General features: G+C 39.9%; 1 long non-coding RNA gene across 1 annotated transcript; it reads right to left on the bottom strand.

Annotated features, from left to right (window-relative positions):
• Positions 1-695: 695 nt before the first annotated feature.
• On the bottom strand, positions 696-14,180 carry LOC129514611 (uncharacterized). Its single transcript, XR_008665466.1, has 3 exons — positions 14,076-14,180; positions 1,942-2,022; positions 696-758 (listed from the first exon to the last, which is right to left on the bottom strand). It is a non-coding gene; the product is annotated as an uncharacterized LOC129514611 (long non-coding RNA).
• Between the last annotated feature and the right edge of the window lie 255 nt (positions 14,181-14,435).

Here is a 14,435-nt window from a genome sequence, read left to right as displayed (position 1 = left end):
GGGCAGCCGTAGGGGAGGGATGATAAATCATGCATTTATGTCAGAGGAAAGTGCCTGCTTCTGTATCGTTGGTGTGTCATGTGGTTCAGGTTTGAAATACAAAGCTAGTAATTTTTCTTTATATATAGCAACTGTCCATGAAGGGCTCAAACAGCCTCTACGTAACAGTTTTTCACAATATTTCAGTGGAATAAGAGATCACCTATGATTGTAATTTATAGATCAGGTGATTGCCAGAAAAGTGCTAGAAAGTTTGTGGCATCAGCTTGTCAGGGATTTTCTGCAACAAGCAGACTAGACTCAGGAGAAGGTTGTAGTAAGTGGTTGGGTTGCACAAGGCAGCAGACTGTGGGAAGACAGTTTCGGAAGTGTCATCAGAAATGGGGATCAGTAATGCTAGGATGGCCGGCATTCCTGTCCTGTTTGAAATAAAGAAACATACAAGTAAATTATGTACCCCAAATTAAAAATCACGAATTTTCCCACCCCAACACTTTGTCCAATGGGGTCCATTATACTATGTATGACCCATTGTGATTTTTTTTTGCATTTGCAATAGCAAATATTTTATTTTATTTTATAATAAGGGGTAAAGCCCATTTTATATAGAATGCAAACTTATTTGCTCAATATTAGTGTATTGTTATATTTACTTAAATAAGAAAATGAAGGGAATTGGAAGAATGTCTTACCATTTAGCTGATATTCTGTAGGAACTTCATTGCATTCAGACGTAAAAAAGTATCTTTTTAAATGATCTCTCCGAAAGAAAAATAGGCAGAATTATTCTACAGCATTTGCATGAACAAAGCAACTAGCAGTAGATCTATTGTTAAATAGATTAATAGATAATCATTAACAGCTTGAGAATTTTTCCCTTCTCCGTGGTTCCTTGTATCTACATGTGTGTGATGATACAAAAGGGATGCTTCATTATATCAATTATTTACACCTATTCAGTAATGATCTGTTTCTGGCTCTGTGCTGAATTCTTTATATGCATCATCTCTTATAAATCTCGGATAACTTTTCTTTACAGTTAATACCATTGTTCCCATTTTTACACAAGGAAGACAAAACAAAACACAAGCTGTGGAGCTCAGTGAAGCTGGCTGTAGACCATGTACCCACAGAGCGGCAGAGTCGGGATTAGAATCCAGCATAGCCTAGCTCTTGAGGGCGGGAGTTTAGCCACAGCTCCAGTTTCTTCTTGCTTCTGCCTAATTTCTGGGGTTGGCAAAAGCAGAAAAGAGAAGGTCCTCATTTCCTGCCAGAGGGAGGGAGTTGCTTGCTGGGCACCACTGTAGGTGAGGAAGGAGTTGAGGGCTCGTGCTCAGGACACACTGAGGGCTCTCTGGGTGATGCCTACCTTCCTCTTCTGGGAATGGCACTGACCCAGCAAGATATCACTCCCAGGACAGAGTCAGGAGGGATAAAGGCTCTGGCTGGGTGGCCAAGAGTGTTGACAAGCGGGGAGAATCAGCGAGTTCCCAGTATGCTTCTGTGGCACATGAAGGGATTGGGCAGCTGGAACTTCCGTCACTACACTGCAGGGGCTTGGCCAGAGCCTACTGGTGTTGGTGTTTCCACCTTTGGGTTATTTACATCCCTTTGCTCATATCTGGAAAGTCTGGGAGGACAGTCTAGGTAATAGAATTGCTTCTATGGGAGATAGGATCCCATCAGCCCTACCAGCGGCTCCCATTCCTAGCCGTGCCCTACTCTGGCCACTGTAAGGGGCAGACTGGAGAGGGTGTATAGATTGGGAAGGAAAGCATCTGCTGTGTTGACTTTACCTCGTGTGTATTACAACAGAGATTCAGACCAGAGGTGGATGGAGAAGAGCAGCCAGGGTAGAGGGATGTTTGAGGTTCTAAATGATTTTTGAGTTTTTAGAGCCAGGAGAAAAAAAGATATGCAGGACTCAACTTCCAGACTTACTCTTCTCCAATTCACCTTCCACTCCGGGGCCAGATGATGTTTCTGACCTGCAGGTCCTAGGGGACTCCGGGTTAAAGGCACCTGGTGAATAAAATCCAAATTGTTCAGGAGAACATGGACAGGCTCTTAAGTGCTGGTTCCTTTCTACCTTTCCATCCTGATCTTCAGCCACAGACCATCAGTTTTCTACATGGGCATCTTTTGCTTTTCCACTTTAATATTTTACGAGCTATGGTTCCTAAAGCAGCAGCAAGCACCTTTTCCTCTTGTATCCCACAGTTAAAATTCTATTCATCCCTCCAGGAACACCTTAAATCACACCTCCTTAGGGAAGTTATTCCCTATCTCCTTATTTTACACATGAAAAAAAAAAAGGACATTTAACATGTTGTTCTCATGGTTTCTAATATAATATTTCAAAATCCAAATTTAAATCTTATTCCTTCTTGTCTTAAACATTCAAATTCCCCTTTTCTTAGGATGTAGAGTAGAGCTTTACACGATAAGAAAACCAACCTCACATAGAATAGGAAGTATTTGGATAATTAGCATTTATTAAAGTATTTTTAAAAATTAATATTCATGTAATAAATATTTGAGTAGAGAGACACTATAGTTTTTAGGGCATTAAACAAGTTGAGGTTTCAGATAAAAGCTGTTTTATTTATTTCAAACTATATTAGATTCTTAGAGAATATGGAAGGTGATTTCAATATAAATATATCACACATCTTGTGAAAAACAGGATGTAGGAGAAACGCATTATATCACTTAAAACACCAAGGTGAAGCTAACATTTTCAGGGCATTCATATATGAAAAATCTGGCAGACAGAAAGAGTGGGAGATCATGGAACCTTTCTATACAGCTGGTAGGTGTTAGCAGAGGAAGAAAAAAAATAAAGTCCCTTATTAGTAACAAAACAGCAGGTGGGTTAGAGTTTCATAATTATATCCAGACATAAAGAAATGTTCTTGAGCTGCTCAAGATTTGTTTTTCTTCAATTCAGAAAATGTAACTTCTCTGCTTCCCTAGTTTGAGTGAGATTTCTTCCTCCCCCCCCCCACCCCTTTTTTTTTCCAGAGTAATGGTAGACAATAGCAACCCAGCTTGGACTCTTGACGTGTTCAGCATACCTTCCAATGTAACTTATTTCTCTCACTGAGCTGTTTCTTTGTGAAATGACTCCTCATTATTTATGCAAATTGGTTTTAAATGAGAATGTTTAACTAAAAGATTTGATCTTAATATCATGACAGCTGTTATAAATATGGGTGTCCAGGCTGTGCTGTCTTCTTTCTACTAATTTATTTACTTTTCAGAGGTATTACTTGTATCTTCCATATCTTCCTGAGGGGAAAGTGTGTGTTTGAAGTTTTCGAGAAAACTTTGGCCTACAAATTAGGGTGAAATGATGGAAATGAATGTTGAACTATCAATTATGAAGTGTGCATTCAGATTCTAGCTCTTTCAACATTACCCTGTCTCATCTCTCCTGCCTTTCTCTTTTGCCGTTCTATCTTTTGTTTTGAAGAGCTGTTTCGTCAGCCCTCATTTCTTCTTGAAGAGAAACTGCTTTATGAACAGGTAAAATTCAGTGTGTTCGTGGAGGGGGTGAGCCCAGGGTCTTCCTACGCGCCGTCTTGGACTGGAACCGTAGCTCTTTCAACGTTGATTGAAACCGTCAACAGTAGGCAGGCTTACCTCTCTGGTCCTGTTTCCTTACTTGCTATTGGAGAAATAATAGATAATGTCCATAGTGTTAATTTTCTAGGGCTAAGTACCACAAACTGTGTGACATATACAATCAATATTCATTGCCTTGCAGTTCTGGAAGCCAGGAGTCTGAAATCAGCTTGTCAACAGGGCTGGTTCCTTTTGTGGTCTGGTGAGAGGGAGGATCTGCTCCAGGCCTCTCTAATTTGAGGATGTCCATCTTCTTCCTGTGTCTCTTTATGTCCTCTTCCCTCTGTGTGTCCTTGTGTCCAAAAGCCTTCTCCTTTTTATAGGGACATTAGTTGTATTGGATTAGGGTTCACCCTAATGACCTCACTTTAACTTCATTACTTCTCTGAAAGCCCTACCTCTAAATAAGGACGCATCTAACCTGTAAACATGTCCCAAATCCTTTTATTTTCAGCTTTAATGTTTTGTCAAGGCCATATATGTGCTAGTCTGTACCTCTTAGGTTATTTTAGTGAAAGAAACACAAATGCACTTGGTTTCAACTCAATGAAAGGAATTTGTTAGTTCACAGAATCCAGAGAACATCAAGTGCCAGAAACCCAGCCCAGGCCCTTAATGCTGTCAGGATTCTCTCTCCATTGGCTCAGCTCTGCTTTGTATAAGCTCTGTTTTCTTCTTCATATGTGACTTCTCACATAACAAAAAACCTTAACTGCTGGCGTCTTACAAGCCTTCCCAGGGTGGGACCTGGGAGGGAGAGGCTTGCTTGCTTATCTTCCTTGGAGTTTGAACAATCACAGGGCAGGCCTCTGAGGGCCAGGCTTGGATCAGATGCTTATTACTTCATCCGTGACCCCGGAAGGGGGCAGCTGTGCTCCATTCACAGGTTAGCTGAGAGGGGAACAAATATCTCAGGAGTGCGGTGCTTCCTGGGGGAGGCAGTTCCATAAAATTTACTACAAGGACACTCTGGTAACCTGTTAAGGACGTCCCTCAGAAACTACAAACATCATACTTCAATTTTGAGCAATTTTGAACACCTATAATTCCTCAGAGGTTTACGGCTTGTTTCAGAAGTAGAGTTAAGTCACTTAATTAAGATCCAGAATTAAAATTCTGAAGTGGAAGCGTGTTTATTCTATATAATGCTCTCTTTGGGGGCCTGCCAATCAGACTCAGGGAGTTCCTAATCTATACCTGTGTGTTGTCAGATAGCCTGAACTTGCAGGGTTGAAATCAAATATACATTGTTTAGAGAGGAAAACCCATAATAAAGGTTGGATTTACTCAAAAATTTCTCTGACAGTTCAACATAAGTCATTAAACCTCACAGTAAAAAACGCAAACACAAATAATTTTTTTAAATACGATTTTCCTTCTTTCATCACCTTCTCTATTTCTCTCTTTTTCTATAGCCCTTGGTGTTATCTTAATTCCAGGGTATTACCTGATTTGGATGGGAAATATATATTTCCTCTACTACTGAAATTCTTTAGATTGCTTCTCTAAATGTCAGTGGTATTGGGCTTTCCCTGGGGGGAAAAAAAAAACCTGCTGTCAGGGAAGCAGTTTGCAGATCAAGTTGAGAACAGGAAGCAGGATGCTATTATTAGGCATGGAGAAGGCAGAGAGTTTGCTGGTTATGTAAGCGAGGGAAATGGTAGCGTTCTGGGATGGAGGGGACATTTGGACAATGGGAGATCTGAGCTCCTTTTTCCTTTCTGCTTTTCACCAAAAGTGAAAAAAAAAAAAAATTAGCCCAGAATTGAGCTCTAGTCTTTCCCTCTGTCTTCTGTCATTTGAATCCAATCCACCAAATAATAATGGTGTCTTGATTGAAAATGTTTCAAGGTTGATTATGAAATCTCTGGTTCAAGTCAGTGGACACAAGTGAGAAGTAAAACCTCAAGCACCTTCCTATGGAAATGGTATTTGTATCACACTCTGCTTTTGCTGTGTTACAGTTTATAAAACTGTGGGCAGCCTTTTCTCAAGTTGCTGTGTATTTCTTCATGGTTCATAACAATCTGACTGTTGGTTTGCAATTTCGTTTCTAATGAGAGTCTTTGGCATGTGAAAATGGGGACCTGCTTTCCTTCTAGTCCAGGGTTGGTTTGTTTCCTTCTCTCACCTTTTCCTTCGTTTTTCTCATTTGCTTCTTTTTTATTCGGCAGCCAGTCGGGTGCTTCTGTGGCTGTTTTCACACCCTTGGCCATGGCATCCTTAGTACTTAATTTCTGGCAGACTATTTCCTAATGCTTGTCAAGTTCCATTTCTCTCTCTGGGTTTTTTTAGTATATAAAGCTCAACCATCACTCATTGCTTTTTGAAGATAATGTTGGTTGTGAGCCTGGAAGGACCTGAATAAACTTGCAATAAATGACCCTATCCGAATGCAGAGAACAGTATGCACAGGGCACAGGCGATAACCAGTGCATGGAGACAGTATCAGTAAAAGCTGTCAGCTCCCCAGCAAAAACACCGAGAACTGCCACAGGCAACTCCTCATAATAGAACTTCCGCAGCAAACAGGTTTTTTTTTTTTTTCCCCCTTCGGTGACATTGTCCTTCCCAGTCTCCAAACATCCTCCCTCCATAGGCACTCCCCCTCCAATCAAGAACTGAAATTCCAATCAGCAGGCTGAAATACTAGTCAGCAAACCACTCAATTCTTAATCTCCTGAAAATTAAGGAACCAAATCTTGATGTGGGATAGATTCCTAGCAGCAGCAGCAGCAGCAAACAAGGTCATCTTTCTGTTTTCTTTCCTCAGAGCCCCCCTGTGCCTGCTGTTGTCATGAGGAACAAAATGGCGCCAGTTGGGAAGAACACGGAAATGAAGTCATACATGTAATCTCGTCATGTGAATAGGAGGATCCAGGTGGAGCCCGATACAATTCCTAGGACAGCAACTTTGGTGCTACTGGCCTGCTGTTCAATATGCAGCATAATACTAGGAGTCTGTTGCTTTTAGGTGCAAGGCCTGAGTGATTCATATACTTAGTTTCCCAAAAGGAGTCCAGCATATTCTGAGCACACACCATGTCTTTGGGTTGAACAAGTTCAAGAATCTCCCTCTAAAAAAAAAATTGTGCCTGTGTGTATGTGTTTCATCTCGAAAGATTTAAATAACTGCACAAATAAAGTTAAATTCAGTATCAAATAAATAAAAAATGGTATAGTTGCACAAAAATAGATGAAGCAAGTGATAGGTAAGGCACAGACATGGTTACAGGGCAGGTATGTCATCCATAAAAGGTCCCTCTTGTAGGGGGTGAGTGCAGGATGGCTATGAGCAGCTCTTGGTCTAGAAGATGGGTGGCCTCTAGAAGCTGAGAATAGCCTTCTGCCAACAGTCAGCAAGGAAATGGGACCTCAGTCCTAGAGCCACAAACACCTGAATTCTGACACCAACCTGCACGAAGGAGGTAATTGATCCTCCCCGGAGCCTCTTGGAAGAATGCATCCCTGTGAACACCTGAATTTGGGCTCATGAATCTCTAAGCAGAGACCCAGCTGAGCTCACCAGATTCCTGACCTACAAAGATGAGGAGGTAATGCATATGTGCTGTTTTAAGCTGCCATCTTGATGCGAATTTGTTAGAGTGGTAGTAGGGGACCCATACAGTAGGCAATCAGCTTGTCTTTAGTGGCTGAGTCAGTGACCTGAGATGAGCTGGGCTGGCTGGGTGACACATCATCTCAGTTATGGGGGACAGGATGGCCTAAGGGGCCAGGCTTGACTCAGATGTCTATTCCTGGAACCATCCGGATGAAAGGTTGGGAGGAATGATTTCTGCAAGCACACTCAGGGCCCCTTTACTGAGGGGAGGGGTGTCAGTTAGGCAGAGAAGGAACATACGATTTCCACAGGAGCACCAGGAACAGACAGGTGCCTCTTGAATGCTATGTGTCAGAATTGCCCTCTGTCCTGTGCTCAGGGCCGATAGCTCAGGAGACAGTGTGTTTGTTGCAGAGAAGAGCCTCCTGTGGACTAGGGATGCCGAGGCCAAGTTTCCACAACTGCCTTTATGAGGTGTGTGCATCATAGTCTCCCCTGGAACTTGGTCAGTATTCAGACTATGTAGTGGTCAGTGTATCTACAGCCTGCTCCAGGCCTAATGAAGTAGAACTCCTGGGTGTGAGGCTTGAGCACTTATATTTTAAAATCACTGCACAGGTGTATCTGCTGCAAGCGTTGGTCTACAGCAAGAGCTGGCCAGCAAGCTTTTCCCAGGAAGGGCTAAGTAGTAAATAGTTTCAGCTCTTTGGGCCATGTGGTCTCTATAGCAAGTACTCATGTCTGTTGCTGTAGAGGGAAAGCAACCATAGGCGATTCATATACAACGGATGTAGCCATGTTCCAATAAAGTTTTATTTACAAAAGCAGATGGTGAGTTGGATTTGACTCTGTGGCTGTTGTCTGTGACTCATGATCTAGAACATGAGAATCTTAATAGAGAAGCAGGCCGGGAGGGAGAGCAGAATTTCCTGGAAGGTCAGATATTGTCAAGAGGGATTATCATCACCTGGTGGATGGGGCATGAAGGATAAATCTATAATTTGTTTAGAGAAAGGAAAAGCACATGATGGAAAACATACATTTTTAAGTAAAGACAGATGTGCTGTTTATAGTCATGTGCACAATAACATTACATTCTGTTTCCCCGGTTGTCATTCATAGAGTGGAGTTAACAAAAACTAAACAAAATGAAATGTTATACTTAAAATAAAAAAAGAAGATGGAAATCCTGTCATTTTCAACAACATGGGCGAACCTGGAGGACATTACACTGAGTGCAAGAGCCAGTCATAGAGGGATAATACTGCACGATTCCAGTTATATGAAGTATCTAAAATAATCAAACTCAAATAAACAGATAATATAATAGTGGGTATGGGGGGAGGGAAGGAAGACATGAGTTGTTCACTTGGTATAAAGGTTCAGTTGCACAAGATGAATAAATTCTAGAAATCTGCCATATATACAACACAATGCCTTGAGTTAACAAGACAGTGTTGCGTACTTCAAAGTTTTTTAAGAGGCTGAATCTCATGTTGTGTTCTTACCACAAAAAAGTAACTAAAAGCCAGAGGCACACAGAAATTTTGGGAACGGTTAGATTTGTTTATTACCTTGATTCTGGTGACATTATCGCAGGTATTTGCATATGTCCATACTCATCAAATTGTACATATTAAATTGTGCACTTATTTGTGATCAGTTATACCTCAATAAGGCTGTTAAAAATGTTTAAAACAAAATTAAGGTTTCAGGTTTTAAATCTGGTAAGTCTACTGGTTTTGTCCTTTATAAGTTTAGAGGAGTGAGGAATGGAGCAAAGTGAATAAAAAAAATTGAAGAATAAATAAAAAATTAGAGAGGCATAAAAATATTGCCTAAAGCATATTTTGGGTTTTGAAATTTAATATCCAGAAGAAAAAGTATTAAATGGTTACCTAAGTTATTCGTTATTACATGGAGGAAGTACAAAGCAAGGGCTATACAAAATGTTTAGACGTAACTGTTATAAAATCACATAGGTTTTTTAAAAAGGTTCCTTTTGGTTTTTTAAAAAAGGTTCCTTTTGAAAGAGTGTGGATTCTTTTTTATTTAGAAGATTTTGGTTAGTGTTTGAGTCTTAATTTCTTCATTCTAGGCCTGGTAACCTTGGGCAAGTCACTTCAGTTGAGATAATGATAGTATCTAGCCTCCGGGGAGTTGTGAAGAACCAGAGACATTATTTAAATAAAGATGTTTCGTAAATGGTAAAAAGATCCTAAAATATAAATTGGTAAAATATGAGAATTCTCTTGGATGTACTGGAACTGGTGTCTTTGGAAGAGTTCTATTCTATTCTAAGATTCATTTATTTTTCAGAAGTGCATTTTTTTTTCCAAACACTTTAGTATGATATGCACGCACATGAAACAATGTGCTGTAGCATTATCTGCATACTTAAAATGGGAATATTCTCACTTCATGATTAATGTTAGGGTGAGAAGCTAGCTCAAAATATTTATGGCATGTTTAAGGCTGATTAATCTTATGATCTCACAAACCTGATTTGTTTCACAGTTTTGAGGCTAAAATAGGATGTATGTTATTGAGCTATAAAGGTCTTGGAATGAAATTTTCTCATATCTTCATATTTGTATACGAACAAGCATAAGAAATGGCATTTTGCTGGCTGAGCTGCAGCACACACCCTGCTGTCTGTGAGCATTGGCGGGTGTGGAGTTGGCATGTGTGTATATGTGTGTGTGTGTGTGTGTGTGTGTGTGTAGGGGGTGGTCCAACATTTCCCCCAACAATTTGGATACAGTTATTGATCAGTATGGGGCTTTAATTCTATAATTGGCAGGAGAGAAAATAGTTTGCTTGGGTATGGAGGCTATGTGGGGGGAAGAATAGATTGATTCAGTGGAGTTAGTAGCATGGCGTCTCATTCCAGTCTGGCTCTTGGATTCAGGCTAATCACAGGAATGAGGTCCAAGCTGTTGGAACTGTATTTACGAGAGGATTGTGAGCCTCTTGGCTCAAGCAAGTGACACAAAGTCGAGGAGACAGTCATTCTCACCACTTCTGAATGGAGCGTTGCTATTTGATGAGTCTCTGGATACCACGTGTAAGCTAGAATATGGGTCACAGGGACCCCTGTGCACTGCTGGTAAGAACCTATCCCAGAGTGGCTCCTCGGGGTGAAGCATAAATGTTAGGGTTTAGTGAAATAAAGATTGCTCTTTGCACATAATCCCCACCCCTCACCCCTTGTATATAACCAGAGAAACCTATGCTAAGTGTCAGAATAATGGAAAGCAACATAGTCTTCCAAACAAAGAAAAAGAATAAATAAATAGGATGGATACAAGCTATGGAATAACACAAAACAGTTGGAAGTAACTAATGACATGGACATAGGGCAACGGGGACAGATTTTTAAAATATTGTATTGAATACGATAAAAATCAGAAGCAGAATATAATCACATAGTTAACATTCATGGAAATAAAGACATTACATATTTTAAAGGATCAAACATACCCACAGAAATATACTAAGCAAAATGAGCATCATGAGGAGAAGGGAAAGAAAGGAGAAATTGAAACTGGAGCTGGAGTCTCTATGAAAACTTCTGGTAAAAACAGAGGTCGCAGATACATCTGGCTTTGGGTTGCATGGCTATATTATAGCTACGTCCTTTATTTCATTTTCTTTTTTAATTTTTTCAAACTTAAATTTTACTTAGTTAACATACAGTGCAATATTGGTTTCAGGAGTAGAAGTCCATGATTCATCACTTACATACAACACCCAGTGCTCATCACAGCAAGTGCCCTCCTTAATTCCTATCACCTATCTAGACCATCCCCCACCGTGTCCTTTATTTTAAAATGATCTGCTTGTTTCTATTTTATTTATCTACAGGATTCCCTCTATTTGCTTACCAAATCTGGATACGTTTTAAAAGGTTGCAATAGGAAGATTAGTACAATAAGAATATTAAGTACCTGTAGGTATCTGATTTGGCAGCTTGGATTCCATTATATGGTAACTAGTAGATGACCCAGTACCTGAAAAATACTGATGGTCTATATATATGTATATATGTAACTAAGATATTAATTAAGATATTAAGAAGATGGAGTTAAGGTCGCTGATCAGCTGAATTTAAGATAGAGTAGCCTGGACTCACCAGGTGAATCCAGTGTAATTGCGATGATTAAAAGTGGAAAAGGAGGCAGAGTTCAGAATTAGAGGCAGATGTAACTAGGGAAGAATGGTCATAGAGATACAGTAACGGTGGCTTTGAAGATGGAAAGTGGGGGCCATGAGCCAAACTATTCAGGCAGCCCCTAGAAACCAGAAAATGCAAGGAAATGAATTCTCCTCCAGAGCCCCCAGGAACAAGTGTGGCCCTGCTTAAATCTGGATTTCTGCCCTGGGAGACCCATATCAGATATCTAATTTATAGAACTATAAGATAACAAAAGTGTGTTACTCTAAGCCACTAAATTTGAGGTAATTTATTGCAGCAGGAACAGAAAATTAATGTACTTTCTGGGTGTTTGTTGCTCTACAGGCAATAATCACAGGCCTATCTAACGATGTGCCCTCAACTTAAGCTGCTTGTACCTGCTGAGAATATCATTTCTCCTTTTCCAGGGTCCACTATTTTCTAAAAGCCATTAATTTTTAGAACTCAGAAGGTAGGTTTCAGACTAAACTATTTGAAAAATACAGAGTACTTATTAGTCATTCCAAAATGAGGAAAAAAGTCAATGGAAAATATTAATATTTCATGGAAAGAACAAACCTCAGGCTATTCTTGATAATTAGGGGGAAAAGTTTTAAAAGAGAATTAACTTTCTTATTTTAAGTTAATATTACAAAGTTTTAGTCAGCACTGAATTAATTTTGTCCAAAATTATAGAGCAACCAAAATAATGTTTTTTTGTCTTGGTTAAGAAAGTTTTGGAATTGGTATTATTAGGCAAATTTGTCAATAATAGCAGAGGTTGATTATAAAGCAACCTATTTTTTTTGGGGGGGGGACACAGAATGTCTAAAGATGATGATGTAAATTTCCCAAGAAATGGCTCCAACTATGATTTTTTTCTACGTTTGCCATTTTTTAAAAACTTAATTAGACTGTGTATGTGTGTGAACATGTGATAAAACCTTAAGTCCAGTGAATGTGGCTGTAGGAAGCATCTTAAGTGACCAGTATCCCTTCAAGGTTGAACACAGAGATATTGTTCAACAGAATGATACAGATGTGGGGGGTTTGGATCCCACCTTGTGCTCTAATAATTATCCTGAAGAGAAGTGGCAGGACATTACTAGTGTGCATCAAAGAACAAACCTAAATAGACCCAAAAGATGACGTTCCAGTAGCAAAGATTTGGTTTGCCTTTCTTAAATTGCTCTTGAAATAGCCATAAATGGACAAACAACTAGAAAACACTAAGATGCCTCAGTCTTTTGAGAGACTCAAAAATAGAACGTGCTATTTGAGCAGAGTCATGCTTTAACACATGCTCTGGGTGGAGAGAGCAATAGAAGTGCTGAGAATTTCTCTGGCAGACTTGAACCTATTTTGAGAAGGGAGGCTTGAGTTTGTGTGTCTTTATTATATCGAACCACTGCTAAATTAATAATTAGTGAGCCGCCTGTTGAAGACTAAAGGCGATGCTTTTAGTTCAGCTTTACATATTAGCAGGTCCATTTGTATACTTTTCAGCTGTTTTTAAAGACAATTATTTTATTGCATTCCCTAAGTTTTTTTCTTCAAAAAGTACACATATAACTTGCATAATGGAATGCTGTGTAGTTATTGTAAAGGAACTTACTTGGTGTTTAATAATTTTGAATATCCCTCAACATCACTTGCAAATCCTTTAGGATATTACTAATGGTTTACTTGGGGCCTACGGATCCAGCATCATTCATTCCCTTCAGAAAATGAAAACTCATGGGTACCTTGAAGCTAACTGGATACCCTATAAAGAATCAGACCAAATGGGAGTGGTGGTATTATGTGGTAATTATGGTTATACAGTGATATTAAAAGGGAATAAAGTGTATTGAATGAGTTTATGTGAGTTATAAAGTATTAAGGAAATTTACAAGTATTTGCATATATGTATCATTTCCCCCAAGTAACTCCACAGAGCTATATCTGTTCTGTTTTCTGTTTTTAACACTGCAAGTAAATTGGGCTTGAAATTTACTGCTTTGTACAAATGATGCACAAATATGTAACTTCATTTTTTGTACCTAATCTCATCTTGCTCTCAAACCCCATTCTTGCTGAAAATGCCTGACCTTGTCCATGAAAGGAGTCAGAGTTTCTCAGGTTTTAAAATGTAGTTACTTTGGGTCCATTACTCAGAACTTTAGGTGTTATCTCCTGTTTCCACTCTTCCCAGGTTGCATCTGGATGCAAAAGGAAATATTATAATAAACTGATATGGGGGAAAGAGGCACCTTGCTGATTGGGTCAGAAGAGTGTGTGACTTGATTTCAAGATTGTGAGTTCAAGCCCCACAATGGGTATAGAGATTACTCACATAAATTTTTAAAAACACTAAAAAAAGATATGAGGGAAGGATGACCACAGTGGGGGGCTGCTTAAGTGCCCAGAGCTGTTATCATTCCTAGTTGGTTTTATCACCTCTGTCAAGCTCTCCTGTACCAGTTCAGCCTGCATCCATCTCAGGTTGATGCCCTTGGGCTGCACCCTCAGCTGCCCCACCTGGCTGACGGAGCATGCCAAGTTAGATGCTGCACCCCGTGCCTCCTAAGAGACAAGAGACCTTCCAGGCAACAAGCTTCCTACCTAGGATCTGCATCCACCCCCAAATGATCCCTGGGGATTTCTACTGCAATCTCTCTTCTGAGAGTCAACTCAGGGGAGAGGAGAGAGAAGAGAGTCAAGTCCTACCTTGTGCCTCTCATGCTCTAGCGCTGGAACCTACAGTAGCCAGAAGGCATTTCTTCCAGGGAGGTGAAAACTTTCCTGATCTTTTCCTCATCTGATATTCTTAGGTCTTTTCACTAGTACTAACTGTAAAATCATGCTCAGATTTGTAAGCTTTGCTCTTAATATGCAAAAGGTTTTTTTTTTTTTTTTTTGGCTCTTTATATAATCTTCCCACATACCATCATCCAAGCCAGGCTTTCAACTCTGTTCCTTATAAAGGAACAGAAGGATGTTTAGGGAGGAGCCCAAAGCCAAGCCAGGTTCTTTGTTCCAGGCTGCCTCCAAAGAGGTGGGGAGCCCAGGGGTGGGGAGGTCCAAATT

This window comes from Nyctereutes procyonoides, unplaced genomic scaffold, assembly GCF_905146905.1.
Source record: "Nyctereutes procyonoides isolate TBG_1078 unplaced genomic scaffold, NYPRO_anot_genome, whole genome shotgun sequence".
Lineage (NCBI taxonomy): Eukaryota > Metazoa > Chordata > Mammalia > Carnivora > Canidae > Nyctereutes > Nyctereutes procyonoides.
The sequence above is the reverse complement of the archived record's forward strand: the minus strand, read 5'-3'. Positions and strand labels throughout refer to the sequence as shown.